The 12079-nt window shown below is 39.7% G+C and overlaps 1 protein-coding gene across 1 annotated transcript in view; it reads right to left on the bottom strand.

Moving 5' to 3' along the window:
• BRDT (bromodomain testis associated) overlaps positions 1 to 7841 on the bottom strand; it is a 57471-nt gene extending 49630 nt beyond the window's left edge. The window contains exon 1 of the mRNA XM_072834469.1: positions 7546 to 7841. The gene's annotated coding sequence lies outside the window, so the exon portion shown is untranslated. The remainder of the gene's footprint in view (positions 1 to 7545) is intronic.
• Between the last annotated feature and the right edge of the window lie 4238 nt (positions 7842 to 12079).

The raw sequence follows: 12079 nt of genomic DNA, 5'->3' as shown, positions 1-12079 counted from the left end.
TCTCTGTATCTTTCAACTTTGCAGTGAACCTAAAACTGCTCTAAAAAATAAGGACTTAGGGGTGCCTGGGCGGTGCAGTAGGTTAAGTGTCCAACTCTTGATTTTGGCTCAGATCATGATCTCAGGTCATAAGATCAAGCCTCATGTCAGGCTCTGTGCTCAGCATTGAATCTCCGGAAGATTCTCTCTCCCTCCACCCCCACCTCTTAAGAAATAAGGACCTAAAGAAAACACCTTTCTTGCTACATGCTTATTAACATAGAAAACAGTCAACCAACCAGCCGTAGGTACAAAATATATCCATCTGGTTTCTCCAACCCCCTTATGAAACTGCATTTCCAAAGATCACTAACATCTTGAAATATTCCAAAGCCCTCACTGTCTTCCTCAATTACCTTCCCAAACTTCTCTGTAGTATTTAAAATGGCTAACAACTCTCTTAAAATTCTTCTCCTAGGGCACCTGGGTGGCTCAGTGGTTGAGTGTCTGCCTTTGGCTAAGGTCATGATCCTTGGATGGAGTCCCACAGCGGGCTCCCCACAGGGAGCCTGCTTCTCCCTCTGCCTGTCTGTGCCTCTAATGAATAAATAAAATATTTTTTAAAAATAAAATTTTTCTCCTCCTTTATATCCTATATATCCTTTTCTATTTATACAACCTCCTCATATGTCCCTTATATTTCAAACCCCACTTGTCCTTGTTTTCTTGTTTCTGGTACTTTGATCAAATATCTGCACAAAATTAGTCAAATCCCAAAATTAGATTTTTGTAGTACCTATAAGATAATACTAACTAGTAAAAACTTAAGATAGCATGTATTGGGGGGCGCCTGGCTGGCTTAATTGGTGGAGCATGTGATTCCTGATTGGGGTTGAGGGTTCAAGCCTCATATTGGGTATAGATTACTTAAAAATAAAATCTAAAAGGGCGCTTGGGTGGCTCAGTCAGTTAAGCATCTGCCTTCAGCTGATGTCATGATCTCAGGGTCCTGGGATCAAGCCCCGCATTGGGTTCTCTGCTGAGCAGGGAGTCTGCTTCTCCCTTTCCCTCTACATTTCCCCCTACTTGTGTTAACTTTCCCTCTAATAAATAATAATTTTTTTAAATCTAGAAAAAAATGAGGCACCTGGGTGGCTCAGTTGGTTAAGCCTCTGCCTTCAGTTTAGGTCATGATCCCAGAGTCCTGAGATGGAGCCCTAGGTTGGGTTCCCTCCTCAGCAGGAGGTGGGGGAAGAGTCTACTTCTCTCTTTCCCTTTGCCTCTCCCCCTGCCAGTGCTCTCTCTCTCAAATAAATGAATAAAATCTTTTTAAAGTTCTAAAAAATAAAATAAAAAGGAGCCTTTATTTTCAGTTGGTTAAGTGTCCGATTCTTGATTTCAGCTCTGATTATGTTCTTGGGTCATGAGATAGAGCCCCACATCAGGCTCTGCACTCAGTGCATAGTCTGCTTGTCCCTCCACCTCCCTGTGTTTTCTCTCTCAAATAAATAAATAAATAAATAAAATCTTTAAAAAAAATAAAATGAAACAGCATGTATTGGGATAAAAGACTGTATGTCTCCTGATTAGACAAAATACAATATATACAGTACCTATAAAGGCTTTTGGCCAAAAATATGTAACAAGCTTTTAGACTTAACTTACATGTAACAGGAAATTAAAGGGCTAGGTCTTCACTGTCCTATATGACAAGCTCTAGCCACATAGAACTATTTAAGTTTAAATTAATATTACTAAAATAAAAAAACTCATCCAAATTTCAGATGCTCAATAGCTTTATATGTCTACTGGCTACTGCATGGGACAACGCAGCTATAGAGCACTGCCATCACTGCAAAGAAGTTATGTGGGACAATGCTTGAGAAAATGAAACAAAATCTTAAGAAAACAGACAAGTGTACAATATAATATCCTATAAGACAAATGACCTAAAACAAGTTTAAAAAAAAGATGAAAAAAGACAAATGGCCTTTTATACAAAGATTATAAAAGAAAATGTGGAGTAACTGCTCTGAATTAAGATATAACTGAACTCAATTTATCATCCTAGATCATATTTTGGTTTGAAATCAGCTATTAAAAGACGTTTTTGGACAACTAGGAAAATTTAGGAAATTATTCATTTTGACTGTTGTGAGAACACATTGAAAGGTATGAGAATAGTATGGTGATTACGTAGAAAAAGATGTTTAAATCTATGCTCAACAAATTTGATGTCAATAGTAACATCTATAAAATAGGTTAAATGGTGTAGGAGAAAAACCTATATACACAAGCAAACTTGGCAAAATATTGACAATTGTTGGTAGATATATAGGTCTTCTTCGTATCTTTTTCTTTAGGTTAGAAATTTTAAGCAATAAACTTACAGTACATTGTGCTTGAGAGCTGTAGATAGACTATGAGTAAGAGCTGTGATAATTATCACTGGGCAAAGCAAAAAAAAGTTAATATTTGATAATCTGATAAGGATCTCAGAAGTATGCCTGTGTTCTTTGGCTGGAGGTCCTGGATTCTAGCTAGAGAGCTTACAATAGAGGACTAGGAATCATTTCCTTTATAAAATATTCTTTGTAACTAACTGTCTTTCTGTTCAATGTAATCTTATTTAAAATTTTTTTTTAAAGTTGTTTTTTTTGGCTTTTTATTTTTGGCAAATTTCTGTGTTAGTTGCCACTATTTTACTTTCTACAGAGTCTTTCTTTTATTAATTGTAACTCTTGTTCTTAATTATTGAAAAAGGTTAATAGAAAAAAACAGAAAATACCAGCATAATGGTTCAGCCACACCCTTCAAAAGATTTTCACCTTATTTGATATAATGGTGGGTCATAATCAGCTGAACAGTGTCACACTTTGTCATTTATTTAAGTGGATTGGTTACTTCAAGGTTTTCTCTAAAATCACTTACTTATATTCAAACATGATTAATGTTTGAATTCCATGATTCCATGATTTAATTCCATGATTAAACTATGGAATTATAAGTATACAGACAAATATATATAACCTATAGCCTATTCTGTCTCTGTGAAAGTCTACTTGTTTTGAATGTTTATGGTGAGTTGTCATTTTATTGTTACTTTTGCTTTCAAAAGTTTTTACCTGTGGATACATTTCTACAAAGACAGATAGCATGGGCAGATGAAATCTAATGTCAATAAGAATTCTATATTATTCAATGGGTGTTATATAATAATCACCCATTACAATTGCTCAAAGACAATGTACAATAGGTTAGGAAAAGTTCTGGTTTACTTTGATGAAGATAATCACATAACTAGCATCACCATGTCATATCATTCTATGGTTCCATGAGCAAATTAACTGAAAATCAAATCTGTTTTGCCCACTCAATAGTTCAATATAAAGGTAATAATCTGTAAATAATATAGAGACTTAATAAAACTTTTACTTGAATTTTAATATCCATGTAGTATGAATGGTATACAACAAAGTTTCCTTTTTCTTTTTTTGAAGACTTTCTTTTATAGAGAGGGAGAGAGGCAGAGGGAAAGAGAAAAGGAGAGAGAATCTTAAGCAGGCTCCATGCCCAGCTTGGAGCCTGCATGGGGCTCGATCCAATGGCCCTGAGATCATGACCTAAGCCGAAACTAAGAGTCTAACACTTAACTGACTGAGCCACCCAGGCACCCCTCCTTTCTCATTCTTGTCCCCTAGCCAACTAGGACCCCTCTTTACTGCAAGTAAATTATTTTGTTAGCATTTTTTTTTAAGATTTTATTTATTTATTCATCAGAGGGGGGGGCGTGGGCAGAGGGAGAAGCAGGCTCCATGCAGGGAACCTGATGTGGGACTTGATCCCAGGACTCCAGGATCACACCCTGGGCTGAAGGCAGGTGCTAAACTGCTGAGCCACCCAGGAATCCCAGCAATTTCTTGTGTATCCTTTTAGCAATAGTGTTTTTTATACTTAATTCATATTAGAAATTGTCCCAGGGCAACCCCCTCTATTCCTAATGGCTGCCCAGTATATCATATGAATGTGGACATATAGATATTAAATACAATGTTGCAATGAATATCCTCATAAATACATCATTGTATACATTGTATACCTTGCTAAACTCCATACATAGCCAATACCTATTGGATATATACATTTATTGATTTATTGAATTTGGTCTGGCCTTTTGGATATATTTCTATTAATTTCTAGGACAGGAATGCCTGGGTGGCTCAGCAGTTGAGCATCTGCCTTCGGCTCAGGGCCTGGTCCTGGGGTCTGGGATCAAGTCCCGCATCGGACTCCTTGCAGGTAGTCTGCTTCTCTCTCTGCCTATGTCTCTGCTTCTCTGTATCTCTCATCAATCAATAAATAAAATCTTAAAAAAAAATTTCTAGGACAATGCTTTTAAATGTGGCTACATTTTTTTTTATTGTATTTATTTATGTATTCATGAGAGACACACAGAAAGAGAGGCAGAGGCAGAGGGAGAAGCAGGCTCCATGCAGGGAGCTCAATGTGGGACTCGACCCCAGGACTCCAGGATCACGCTCTGAGCCGAAGGCAGACGCTCAACCGCTGAGCCACCCACGCGTCCCTGGCTACATGTTTAATTGCTGTCCAGAGATTATTCTAATTTATAGCCTTACCAACAATGTACAAGAGTAAAAATTTAAACTTCTAAGAAAAAAGTCATTGAAGTGTTTGTGAATATTTCAGTCATCTTTGCAAATACTTACAAACCAAAAATTTCCTGAAACGCACACACAAGCTAAAACATGTTTTTAAAAATGTTACAAGAAACATACAAGTTCACCTCTAATTCAATGCACATAAAGACACTATTAGGAAGAGTCTGATCTCTTTGGCAAAGGTTTTACGCTTTCAAAAACCACCAAGACCAATCAATTTCTTGAGTTTGCCAAGAAAAAACTTTACACAATTTAATTTTTACTAATTTAGTAGTGCAAGTATTAAATTGTGTTGCCCTAGGTGCTTACTGAAATCTCAAGGAATTGAGCTGATTAAAATAGAAAAATGTAAATTAACATATCTTGAGCCTAGAAGGCTCTTTTAGATAGAGTGAATTTTGAGGTTTTTTTTTTTGTTGTTTTTTTTTTGTTGTTTTTTTTTTTTTTATTGATAAAGAGAAGCAGAGACACAAGCAGGCTCCATGCAGGGAGCTTGACGTGGAACTCCATCCTGTATCTCCAGGATCACGCCCTGGGCTGCTGGCGGCCCTAAACCGCTAAGCCACCAGGGCTGCCCCTTTTTGAGGTTTTGAATAAGATCATTTAAGAATTTTTTTTTTTAATTTTCCCATCATTTCAATAAATGGAAGAGAGTAAGTTATTCTGCTGTGTGGTGGCACTTCTGGTTGAACTTAAGTAATAGATCTTACACATGCAGGGAAGCAGTACAATATAGAACTAAAGAGTTTGGATTCTGGGGATGCCTGGGTGGCTCAGTCAGTTAAGCATCTGGTTTCAGCTCAGGTCATGATCTCAGGGTCCAGGGATCAAGTCATGTGTCAAGCTCCCTGCTCAGCAGGGAATCTGCTTGTCCCTCTCTCCCTCTCACTTGTGCTCTTTCTCAAATAAATAAATATTTTTTTTAAAAAAAGTTTGGATTCTGAACACCAGATGGTTCTAGGGCTCAGAAAGGTCAAAAGCAATCCACCCAGTGTGAGCTCAAATACTGATTCCAAATCCTGCATCATCAAATAAGCTGTCTCTAATTCAAGGGAGAAAATGGTTTCTTCAAAATAAAAATCAGGCTGCATTTAAAGCCAAATAGATAATTTCTAGAAAATGTGTATTCTTCACAATGATTCAATCTTCTCACCTACCCCTCCCTTCAGTCTAAAAATGCGACACCCTCCCTGTCTAAACTCTTTTCCCAGGGACTCTAGGTAACAAAGGACCTTGATCTCTCTTGCCTATATTGTCAGCATTTCTATACTAGCTTACCCTCCATATACACTTTCTCAAATCTCCTTAAAAATTCTTCTCTTGATCCTATTGTCTCCTTGTAGCCTCAATCTTCTCTCTTCTGTACCTCACACTAGAGCATCCTAAAAAAGGACATTGTCTTTACGCCCCACCTCACACTCAACTTTTTCTGTCATTCCTCTAAAAGTACCCTTTATACTAAGGCTAATACCTACTTAGTTGTTAAATGGATTCTTTTGAGTCTTATCTTACTTGACCTCTCAGCAACATCTATTACCAGACTATCGTGACTCTCTTGAAACTCTTCTCTAGTTTCCGGGATACCACTTTTTTCCCAAATTCCATTTGTTCATTTATTACATACTTATAAAGCACCTACAATAGTGCCAGGCACTGAACTAGGAATTGGGGATAAGGTCTCTTTATAGAGACTTACAAGTAGGTAATTACAACAGGATACATACAATTACTGCTTTGACAGAGATAGAAACAGGTTGCCAAGAAAACAAATAGAATCAGATTGGAAATCCAGAGTGAGTTATCTCCCTCATAATCTCATCTTCTGCTAATCCAATAATATCCCTCAGGGTTCTTCCCTTGCTCTTTTTTTAAAACTCCATCAACACATTCCTGAATCTGGAATATAAATTTACATTTACTGAATACTTAATAAGGTGTTTCTATTTTCTACCCCCCAAACCACATTTTTTTTTTTTTTTTTTTTTTGCTGTTCAATCACTTGTTACTCCCACCTCAATTGATATAATGGTGAGGTTTTGGTTTGTTTTGTAATTTACAATCGCTGTTCATGATAGACACATATATAAACCACTTGCCTAGTTCATTAAACTTCCGTTGCTACTATTCCAATGCCCAACACTGCCCCAGCCACACTCAAAAACTTGCAGTTCTTCACTGTTCCACCCCACTCTGTGCTCACACATGTCCATGCTTTTGAAAATTTTCTCCTGCTTATCAGAGCTCCTCCCGTCACTCTTCTGACCCAATTTCTGTCTTTCAAGACCCAGCTCAGTTATCACCTCTACCTGGAGGCCTCCCTCACCCCCTTCCACCCACCTGGGTCCTTCTCACGGGTCCCAAAGCACCATGTACATACTTCATCTGAATTCTTAACCTAAGCCACTATGTTGAGTTCAGGCCCAGGTTCTGCAGCACCCAACAGATGGGTAAGCATGGCCCAAGAGCTTAAACAAATGTATCAATCAAGGGTGGGAAATTCCCTGTCCCAAATGAAGATACCACCCCCGCCCTCCAAAAAACCAAAAAACAAAAATGCCAGCCACTGCTAGAGCTCTGTTACTCTCTCCTGCGTTCCCCAAGTTGCAGTACATACACAATCTGCCAATCCTAGACCCAAGAGAACCCCAAAGACCATGAACGTTTTTCAGGTTAGGGAGTAGGCAGTTGTATAACTGGAACCTCACCTCCTCGCCCCAACCTCCTCCTTCCCACCGCTTCCTTGCAAAAACAAAAAAACAAAAAACCCCCCAAAAAGCAAAAAACCAAACTCAAGCATTTAAGAGAAAAGCCCCCAAAATTTTAAAAGGTTTCACTGGGGCAACAGGCTTGCAGATGGTAAGCCAAAGGAGAGCAACTGGCAGCTCACCTGGGCAGCAAGGCACGCAGTGGGCCGGCCTCCCCAACCGCCTCGTCGGTCTCAGGGCTGATGGGGGAGGGGAGAAGAGGGAAAAACGGTTGTTTCCCGCTCAGCGTCGCACGGAGCGCCCGGATCCAGGGCAGCAGTCCGCGCAGAGGCTCCGCCACGTCGTGTGAAAAAGGCCTTCTCCGATCGTTCCCGCCAGCTTGCACAAGGCGAAGCGGTGCGAGGCAGCAGCTCCTCCCCGTCCGTCGCCGCCAGCTCTCGTCCTAATGGCGGCAGTCGCTGGCGGGCAGCGGCAGGCGGCTTTATGGGCGGCGGGGGGCGGGGCGTGGGCGGGGCGTGGGCGGGGCGACGGCGGGCGGCCGTCCCATTGGCCGGAGCGCATCACGTGGCCAGGCTGTGGAGCGGGATGCCCGCAAGGTGCGTCAGGTCTCGGCTCCGCAGCCCGACGTGGACTGGGGCTCGAAGGTCTTGCGAGGGGTGAGTGCACCACTGTTGAGCCTTTACTGAGCGGCAGGAACGGTGCAGACCTGGGGGTTAGGAGTAGGAGCGCCACCCAGGAGTTTACCATTAAAACAAATAAATGAATTAGCCCCGGAGGCACCTGGGTGGCTCAGTTGGTTAAGCGTCTATCTTCAGCACAGGACATGTCATGACCCCGGGGGTCCTGGGATTGAGCCCCACGTCGGGCTCCCTGCTCGGCAGGGGGTCTGCTTCTCTTTCTCCCTCTGCCCCACCCCCCTGTTCATGCCCTCTGTGTCTCTATCTTAAATAAATAATCTTTTTTTTTTTTAAATAAATGAATGAATGGATGAATTAGCCCTGTGCGATGGGGGGGGGGGGGGAGTAGTTCATGAGTTTTGGCTTGTGTTGTTTTTGTCCTTTTCTTACTTTTCTCCAGTGCTCCCCAAAGCTCCCATCTCTTGCACGTAGTCAATGCTCAGTGTTAGATAGCAGCTAAGAGTTGGAGCCCGCATGAGCTCATTGGGTTTAAAATGACATTCGAGCATTTTCACAGAAGCTGTGTGAAGAGAGTGATTTAGGATTTTGAGTCTTGATGACTACATCTTTATTATTTGTGGACGTGTATTAGGAAATGTATTAGAATGCATAGAAGACCCCCCCCTCTCTCTCTCAAATAAAAAAAAATCTTTAAAAAATATATTTGTTACCTCGATGTTGCTAAATCCAAAAGTCAGCTCTTGCTAATTCCTTCTTTTCTTTTTTTAAAATCTTTTTTTTTTTATTTTTTTTAATTTTTATTCATGATAGGCACACAGTGAGAGAGAGAGAGGCAGAGACACAGGCAGAGAGAGAAGCAGGCTCCATGCACCGGGAGCCTGATGTGGGATTCGATCCCGGATCTCCAGGATCGCGCCCTGGGCCAAAGGCAGGCGCCAAACCGCTGCGCCACCCAGGGATCCCTAATTCCTTCTTTTCAATGTTGGAATTATCCGATGCTCACTCCTTGGAACTTCTCCCTATTGAAACACTCCTAGGAGCAGCACATACAGTGTCAAGGCTTATCTGCTCTTGACTCCCAAATTTACTTGTCTATCCTGAACCCATTTCTTAAACTCCAGATTGATACATTCAACTGTCCACTTGATGTCTCCACGTGGAAGTTTAATAAGCATCTTAAATTTGGCGTTTACGTCCAAACCTGAGTTCCTGACAACCCTATTTAGACTGCTCTACCCCCAGTCTTCCCCATCTTGGTACATAGCAACTCCAGTCTTATAGTTACTCTGGCTAAAAATTTTGGTTATCCCGTCTCACATCTTGCAGCCAATCAAGTTTTTTTTTTTTTTTTAAGATTGTATTTATTTATTCATAGAGACACAGCTAGAGAGAGAGGCAGAGACACAGGCAGAGGGAGGAGCAGGCTCCATGCAGGGAGCCCGACATGGGACTTGATCCAGGGTCTCCAGGATCACGCCCTGAGCTGCAGGCGGCGCTAAACCGCTGCGCCACCGGGGCTGCCCCAATCAAGTTTAAAAGGATTTGATTCATTAGCAAGTCTTTGTGCCTACATTTTCAAAACCCGTTCAGAATCCAAACTAGTCCAAGTCAATATATACGTTTCATCTAGTCTTTTGCAACAGACTGATCTCCAATTCTTCTGCTTCTCCCTTTGACTTCCTTCAGACTAGTCTCAACAAAGCAACAGAATGATCTTGGTAATCAGTTCATGTCACTCCACTCAGAACTTTTCATTGGCTTCCCATTTCCCCCATAGTGAAAACCAAAGACCTTGCAGTGATCTTCAAGGTTCTACATTTTCTACCTATTGTTGACAAAGCATGAAAAAAAGCTTTGGAGCAAATAACACATACACTTAAATAAAAAATAGGTATGACTCATCGTTCCCATTCTTGCTTTCTCCCTATTCAATTTCATAGATTGAAAATTTGAACTTTAATTTACTTGCCTTAGATATCAATATTTTTATTAGCAGCCTGTCCATTCTTTTTTATTTTAATTTTTATTTTTTCCCTTTTTTTCCATTCTTTTTTTAAAAGTAAAGTGAGTTTTTAAATTGTGTTAACAATAAAATGTATACTGTTTATCACTGGTATAAACTTGTAATTTCATTTATCAAATTCATTTAGTTCAGAAATAGCATTGAATATAATTATATATATATTCCTCATATATAACTTAAATGTGTAGAAGATCCAAATTTGGATGTAAATGAATGTGTATAGGAAACAATGAATTATCTTAATTTAATCATTTCAAATAAGAGAGATGGGCAGTAAACATGCACCCCATCTGTGAGGGAAGAAGTCATAAATTTTATATATCCTACCACAAAATATGAATCTAATTGATCAACTTAAGAAGATTTATTTATAAAATTTTTTTAAAAGATTTATTTGTAAGTTTTGGTCCCATTAACTGTCAATCAAGATTTTGTAAGTAATAAAATAACATTGGAAAACACTAAAAGTTAATTTTGCATCTTGAATGCTGAAACTCTGTGACCTAAAGAATTTCTGTTAGCATAAAATATATAAATCAGATATAGTAGGAAGTAACAGAGAATGTCTCTATGAAAGGGCTATAATTGAATCTGAAAGTCCTCAGAAATTCCTAGCCCTCTTGAGTAACAAGGATGCCTGTCTGACCTTGATTGCATTTTCAGGCTCTTTATGAGAAGAAGACCCATTGTGAAGGAGTGTCCATTTGCCCAAGTTTAGGTTCCGACAGGGCTGAAGAGGGGTGTTGGTGAGTCATACACTCCAAAATAAAAATGGAGGATCAATGGGGCTTCCAATTCCCATCCCTGAAGAGAATCAGGAACTTGTAGATTCCAGCAATCCTTCACTTCCACCGGAATCAGTAACCCATTAACCCTACCACCTTTTCACTATCCCTCACCTACAGTCCCCTCTTCCCTTCTTACAGCTTTCATACTAAAGTCAATCATGATAATCCCTTCTTGCAATCACTCTCAACTCCTCTTCCTTCTTACTTCATGCTTGGCAAGATCACAACTTTTATTAAATCCTTATTCAACTTTAAATATAACCACTATTAGGTCTACATCTACTCTTTGCCCTGTAGCTCACTGTGACTAAAGGAAGAAGCACAACTGTGTTGTCAACTTGTTGCTTAAATGAAAGAGCAACCAACCACCACTGCCAGCCCCACACTCCCTAACCATTTCCCCTATCATTTTCTCCACAGAACATATAACCATCTAATACATTACAGAATTGTTTATTGGTTTAATCTATCTCTCTCTCCCTAGAATGGAAGCTCAGGGAAGGGATTTTTGTCTATTTTGTTCACTGCCTTATCCTCAGTACCTATTAGAGTATCTGGCACAGAGCAGGTGTTCAATTAATAGTGGCCTAATAATGAATAAATGATTTATGCCTAAAGACCCACTTCACCAAAGAGGAAAAATATGTAAAGGGATATATATTTCTCAGTTGAAAAATCTACTAGCCAAAGTAAAAAGTAAAAGATGGCACCCTGACTTGTGCCTGAGAAGAGGCCTGAAGTTCTCTGACATGGCTCTATATTGAATGCAGGAGGCTGTCTTGTACTGGAGTGGATTAAGGAGTTCCTAAATATTTGCTGGGGTTGTCCAACAATTTAAACAGGGTACCAGCTCTCAAATATCATTGAAATTATAAAAATTCTATGGATCTGAACCCCTATTAATTGGCTGGAAATTGACATGTATATTTTCTATTGTACTGAAAAGGCAAAGAGACCAAAGGAAAAATTTATGCATGAAACAATGACTTCGTCTTCTGGCCACTTATAGCAATTATAATTCATGTTAGGAAATTAAAGAAGAGAGCTTCATTGATCCAGTGAATCTTTCCCACATCTGAGTTCTTTGATCAGAACTAAAATAAATTGTTCAAAAGGGGGAAAGTCCCCTCTGACAGAATCAGGGAAAGCACAATAATAGTAAAATTAGTTAGAGAATTTAAAACAAATTCAAAGGAAAACAAACCTGTTTGTCAAAATTCCTCTGTTGCCTATTCATTGCTTATTCATTGTTTCTTAGGAGGCTTTG

This window comes from Canis lupus, chromosome 8 (assembly GCF_048164855.1).
Source record: "Canis lupus baileyi chromosome 8, mCanLup2.hap1, whole genome shotgun sequence".
Taxonomy (NCBI): domain Eukaryota; kingdom Metazoa; phylum Chordata; class Mammalia; order Carnivora; family Canidae; genus Canis; species Canis lupus.
The sequence above is the reverse complement of the archived record's forward strand: the minus strand, read 5'-3'. Positions and strand labels throughout refer to the sequence as shown.